Source organism: Octodon degus, unplaced genomic scaffold (genome assembly GCF_000260255.1).
Source record: "Octodon degus isolate 3935 unplaced genomic scaffold, OctDeg1.0 scaffold00010, whole genome shotgun sequence".
Lineage (NCBI taxonomy): Eukaryota > Metazoa > Chordata > Mammalia > Rodentia > Octodontidae > Octodon > Octodon degus.
Genome location: NW_004524586.1, coordinates 18,938,898 through 18,945,758, shown reverse-complemented (window position 1 = coordinate 18,945,758; position 6,861 = coordinate 18,938,898). Strand labels below are relative to the sequence as shown.

Sequence of the window (6,861 nt, the reverse complement as noted above, 5' to 3'; positions counted from 1 at the left end):
TGTGTGTGTGTGTGTGTGTGTGTGTGGCCGGCTCAGCCCACCAGGGGGCGGGGCTGGCTGGCATGTGGTGCTGGGGGATTGAACCACAGTCCCTGTGCTTTGCTAAGCTTGTTCTAAGTAGGTTCTTTAGACCACTGAGCCATCTCACCAGCCCCAGTAGCTTTTGTCTTAAAAGAAATAAATAACATGGCATATCTTAGGATCATCACCATTGGGCTAGAATATTCAGTCTCAGCAGGCCTACCTTAAGTAGTGTCATTCTAAAATTAAATTTTTATTTAAAAACTTTTAAATGTATTTGTTACAGGGTCTCATTATGGAGCTTGGACTCATAGCAAACTTCCTGTTTTAGCCTTTCCATTGCTGGGATTACAGGTGTGCAGCAACATGCCCTGTTTTGGTGGCTGGCTTGGCGCACCCGGGGGCAGGGCCAGCGTGGCATGTGGTGCCTTTAGATTTAAAATTAAAATAGCTCAGTAGAATCAGGGTTCAGGGTTCAATACCCGGTACCACCCAAAAATAAATAAATAAATAAATAAATAAATAAATAAATAAATAAAAATTTGAGGTCAGAAAAACTTTTGATTTCATTGTAGTGGTGAATGTGGCTTTGGTATATAGTATTGGAGCTTGAAAATGCACTTTTAGAATCCTACATTTTTAAGAACCTTAATTTCCCTCAGTGTAATAGTTTTGGTGATATTTTATTTGTAGTTTTTCTCTAGCCTATTAATATTTGTACTTGTTCCAAAGATAACTGTGTGAATTTTTTTTTCTTTTAAATCTTTCCATCTTATTTTCAGCAGTAATTCTTCCTATATTTGGCATTTTTTAATAATTAATAATAAAACATTTAAAAGGATTTAGAGACTATTTTACTTAGGGAGTTTTTGGTTTCCTTTTTCTTTTTTAAAAAATCTTTATTTATTTGGTATGGGATCTTGCTTTGCAGCTTGGTCTTGTAGTGATCTTCCTATCTCAGCTTCCCCAGCACAGGGATTACAGGTGTGTGCCACCATGCCCAGTTTCGGTGGCCAGTACTGCATGCCTGGCATGGCATGTGGTATGGGGGATCAAACCTAGGTCCTTATGCTTATCACGCAGGGGCTTAGACCACAGAGCCATCTCCCCAGCACCGAGTGTTTGGTGTTCTAAAGAGATTATTTTAATAGTATATGAAATTACTGATTTAAAAAAATCAGTCTTGATATAGATTTCATATCTTTTGATTTTTTTTTTTTTTTTTTGTGGGACTGGGGATTGAACTCAGGCCCTTGTACTTGCCAGGGAGGTGCTTATTCTACTGAGCCATCTATGTGGCCCCTCTTTTGGTGTTTTGAAACGTTATTGTTCAGTAGTACTACTCTGGTAATAGAAAAATGGTAGGTCTTAATCTTTTGCCATTGATTATTATGTGGAAAATGCAACTTGAATATAGTGTGGTCTGTTCAAAAGCTTTCTGGGATTGTCCATATGCTTGTGTCTATTTGAAGGTACACTTAAAATATTGAGAACATTTTTATTTAAAAAGTATTTCATGTTTTGAATGTTGAGTTTGCTGTGACTATCTAAGCAAGTTATGTGATTAACTCTAGCCAAATTGTTAGGATACTTTTAAAAAAATGTTACTGGGTGGTATAGTTTTTTTGTTAATATGTTAAGATTAGTTAAATGATTTAAACTAGATAGAGGAAAGATGCTTAGGGTTATAGCCAGCCACATCTGCTTCTTTCTGCTGACCATCATGTAGGACATTCTCAGCATTACCACTTAAAGCTAACTTTTCTCTTTAAGGGTTCCTGAAATTGTGCCTGCTGACTCCAGGTCCACCCTGACCCCACAGCATAAAGCATGCTGTAATGTCACAGCTACCATAGAACTCCAGGGTAGTGTTGAGCTGGCCCATGTGGGCTCAGGTAAGTCCTGGCTTTTTTTTTTTTTACCATTTGGCATTCTTTTCAAAGTTACCCTTATGATTTTATGTCATAAAGGAAAATAAGGCAAAACTTTGAAAACTGTGCCATACATGGGGGAAAAAAAATAAGTCTTTTCTAAACATTATGAGCCAGCTCCATATGCTAACCAACGGAGTTCCATAGTAGCTGTGAAGTCCCCAGTGACTTATTGATCTGTGGCTTCAACGTATATTTAGCTTTACTCTTGGCCCAGCTCATAGGACATGAATTGCTGTTGCTGCATCTTCTTTTTAAAATACTTTATAGCTATTGATATTTATAATACAATATCTTTCACTTATTAAGTCTTTGTGTTTTTAAAAGTACTTCAACACTTTCCTTTACTTGTAGTTATATATCACTACATATAATGATATTACAGGTTAATTGTGTACAAATTAGCTTATGGTGCTTTTGGTTGACTTACCATTATAGAATGGAGGAGGAAGGGACAGAAAGTATGTTTGTTAAATTAATAAAAAGTATGAAGAAAAAGATGCTTAGTTATCTTGGAAGTCCCATGAGTTGTTAGAAAGCTAGAAAACGGGCTGGTGAGATAGCTCAGTGGTCTAAAGCACCTACTTAGAAGAAGCTTAGCAAAGCACAGGGACCACGGTTCAATCCCCCAGCACCACATGCCAGCCAGCCCCGCCCCCTGGTGGGCTGAGCTGGCCACACACACACATAAATAAATAAATTAAAAAAAAAAAAAAAAAGAAAGCTAGAAAACAGATACAGGTCTTGTTTCTTTTTCTTACACCGCGTCCCCACTTGTTCTGTAAAGTAAGATTTCAATACTTACATTTATTTACTCTTCCTATCACTTTTTCTATTTCTACTTTACTTTTATTCCTGATACTAAAAAATAGTCAGCATACAATTTGAAGAACTCAGACATCTTGCTTTTTTTGCATATACTATGGTGATGCCCTCCCTTGCCCCATATTTAGAAAACATGTGGTGGCTAGAAGTTTAAATTATATGAATATACTATAAACACTGTGCACAGTGAAAATCTACATAGAAGCAGCCTGAACCTTGTCAGTATTTTTCTTTGAGGTATGTGAAATAATGATACACTAAAAATTTGGAGAGTTTAATGACAATTCCCATGAAATTTGATTTATAATTAGTTTACTAATTAGGTAATTCACCAGTCATTGAGACTGAGCTTGCTTGCTTGCTTGCTTGCTTGCTTGCTTTATTTTGCAGAACTGGGGATTGAACTCAGGCCCTTGCACTTGCCAGGGAAGCACTTATTCTACTGAGCCATTTCCCCAGCCCCCTATTTCTTGTTAATGAAGAGATTGTAGTGATGTATTTACAAAACATTAGACTAATAGGATATTTTCTTTTAAATATTTTGTGCCTATACTCAAATACATGTTCATAGTCGAAGTTTGAAAAGTTTTGTGCTGTGAAGAATAGAGAAGAATCTTCATTTTTTTTTTTTTTTTTTCCTCACATGTATTTGCTCCATGTTAGGAAATGAGCAACGCATTGTGTCTGCACTTGAATGTAGTTGAACACACAGCGATCCTCCTGCTTAAGCCTCCCAAGTGCTGGGATTGCAGGGGTACACCACCATATCTGGCCTTGCTGTCTGTCTATCTATGTGTCTGTTTATTTGGCCAGCTCAGCCTGCCCTGAGGATGCGGCTGGTGTGGCATGTGGTGCTGGGGAGTCAAACCATACTCCACTGCCCCTGCCTAAGGTTAGACTGCTGAGCTGTCTCACCAGCCCTTATTTATTTTTTTTATTTTTTTAGTGGTACCGGGGATTGAACTCAGGACCTTGCAGGCAAGCACTTATTGCACTGAACTATCTCCCAGGCCCCTTTTATTTATTTTTAAATCATAACTTTATTACTTTATTTATTTATTTTGTACAGGGTCTTGCTATGCATCTTGCACTTGCAGTGATCCTCCTGTCTCAGCCTCTCCAGTGCTGGGATTACGGGCATGTGTCACCACATCCAGTCTCGGTGGCCAGCTCAGCATCCCCAGGGGGAGGGCTCGTGTGGCATATGCTACTGGAGATTGAACCCCAGTTCCTGCACTTGCCTGAGCAGGTTCCTAGCTCACTGAGCTATTTTACCAGCCCGAGAAAGAAATTTTAAGATGAGATTCTTCTAAGTGAACCTTTTAAAGACAGAGTGTTGAAACTATAACCCCAAACATATTTATCACAGAGTGCCAACATTTATTTTTGGTTTAGAAAAAATTATTCATACATTAACATTTTTTATCTTAAAAGAAGAAATAACAGAGCTTTCAGTGATACAGAGAACTGGTACTGCCATTCCTTTCCACGCATGCCCCTCGCCCCTGTATGTGCTGTTACCTAATACTCGGGTGGTGGGGGCAGTGCTGGGTGGTTTCCTTGCAAGCTGACACAGAGGGCTCTGCATGTCTGCTGTGGCACATATACCATAGGTTTGCCACCACTGTTTTAAACTTCAGCTATATAGTGAGTCAACTAGCAATAGTAAAGGCGTGATTTAGAACATTTCCCCTTTCAAGCCAAAGAAGAAAGTAATTTGGTGTTTAGCTTAGATTACATTGCATTTGTCTTTTTAAAATGAAAACATAAAAAGGTATACAAACACATTTGTATATACACATGTGTATACTGGTATGTACTTGATTTTTTATTTTTATTTCTTTGGTGGAACTGGGGATTGAATTCAGACCCTTGCACTTGCCAGGCAAGTGCTTATTCTACTGAGCCATCTCCCCGGCCCCTTGGTGTGTACTTGAGTAGATGTTTTATTTGAGGCAAATCAGACTCTGGGGCTACTTTTGAGAGAGCTTAGAACATTTTATATATTTTATGGAATTTTATAGATAGCCAAAAAATTATGAGATGTAGTGATGCTGCGTGTACCTTAAGATAGTTACAGCTTTTTTGTTCAGTTAGTTATGCTGAATAGAACTTATGGCTTTATACAGTTAAGCTATATCTCTAGCCTGAGTTCTAGGTTTAATAGTACAGAAGAGAAAAATAGTTGCCTTCACGTAGAAATACTGTAGAAAAAAGAAAAAGAATAGATGAGCTGAGCATTACTCAATTCTAGATAAAAAAAATTACATTAAAATATAAAAATGTAGTGTGATAGTTAACTATTATTATTTAAAAGAGGTTTTGGAGTTGTGTACTTGAACATAATTAGAAATAGAAAATTGTTTTGACTGTAGTTTTATGCATTTGTTACTGAAGTTTGATCCTAGGTCTTTCATGTACTAGGCAAGTACTCTACATCTCCAGCCCCAGGACTATTCATAAGTCAAGTAGCATATTTTGTGTCTTCTCTGTACTTATCCTTTGGGAAGACCTGCCACCCTTGTCTCATGCCAACTCAACTAAATTTTAGCCCTAATGATGTCTAGGTCACTGAAGCTTTTTATGAAGTAAGTTAGGGATGAAATTTATAGCCAAACTTACGAGTTTATAGCAAGGACTATATTAGCAATATTGCTGTAAAAATAAAATTTCCTACAAAAAGGTATTATTAATATAATGAAGGATTGTTGTATTGGTGCTAGGCCTTGGGCTGGGATCCAGGGCCTTACACATTGCTAGGCAAACACTGTACCACCTAGCTACAGTCTTAGCCCCAATATTGTGTGTTCTGTTTTACTTTGGAGGTGATGTCTGTGTTTTCCAAGTGATCCTTCTACCTTAGCATCTTGAATGCTGGGACTTTACATGCATGCAACGTTGTCTAGCTCTACCATGAGTTTCTAACCTAAAAAAATGTATGTTTGGGGCCGGTGAGATAGCTCAGCAGACCAAGTGCCTGCTTAGGCAAGTGCAGGAACCATGGTTTGACCCCCTGCACCACATGCTGCACTGGCTCCCGTCCCCGGGCCTGCTGAGCTGGCTGCTGAGATTGGGTGTAGTGGTGCATGCCTGTAATCCCAGGGGAGACTGAAAACAGGAGGATCACCTGGAGTCCAAGCTGTGTAGAGAGACCCTGTACCAGATACATTTAAAAAAAAAAAAACATATATATATATATATATACACACACACACACACACATATACATACATACATATATATATATATATATACACACACACACAAACATATAGATGTATATATATATAGTGGAGGGAGAGGGAATATTCTTTGTGGTGAATGATCTGGATTTGCAGAATGATTTTATAAGTAAAGTCTGTTTAGGTGTTCTTTTTAAAAAAATTTATGTATTTGGTACAGAGTCTCACTATGCAGTTCACACTCCTAGTGATCCTCTTATTTTCAGCTTCCGAAGCTCTGGGATTATAAGCATATGCCACCATGCCCGCCCAGGGGCTGGGCCTGTGCAGCCTGTGGTGCTGGGGATTGGGGATGACCTGGTCCCTGTGCTTGCCTAAGCAGGCACTTAGTCTGCTGAGCTATCAAACTGGCCCTATAAGTGAAGTCTGAAAGCTTTCAAAGACGGCCTTTTATGGCCCATAGATAGGATTATAAATGACTTTTTTGAATATAGGAGTCATACTGATTTGTGTTTCTCACATTGCCTAGTAATGTCTTCAATATGCCATGAATATTATTTTTTTTAATGCCATGAATATTAAAATGAATGTGGGATTATCATTTTATGGCTTTTTTTCTTTTAGTAAAGTGGAAGATTGTTATACCAATCTGTAAGATCTGTTTTTATTCCTAATTCAAAATGGTAATTGAAACATGTTTTTTCAAAGCATAGTGAGTATATTTTTAGGTAGAATTAGCATTTTGTTCAATAAGTTTTTTTTTTCCCCCTGAACAGGGGATTGAACTCAGGCCCTTGCACTTGCCAGGCAAGCACTTATTCTACCAAGCCATCTCCCCAGTCCTCAATAAGTTTTTGAAACACTTAAAATTACATGGTAGGGCTGGAGAGATGGCTCAGTGG

General features: G+C 38.2%; 1 protein-coding gene across 3 annotated transcripts in view; it reads left to right on the top strand.

Moving 5' to 3' along the window:
* Zranb1 (zinc finger RANBP2-type containing 1) overlaps positions 1 to 6,861 on the top strand; it is a 64,108-nt gene that overhangs the window by 35,608 nt on the left and 21,639 nt on the right. The window contains exon 2 of one of the 3 annotated variants that reach the window (XM_023708903.1): positions 1,795 to 1,916. The exons of the other annotated variants lie outside the window; for them this stretch is intronic. The gene's annotated coding sequence lies outside the window, so the exon portion shown is untranslated. The remainder of the gene's footprint in view (positions 1 to 1,794; positions 1,917 to 6,861) is intronic. 3 annotated transcript variants of the gene reach the window in all.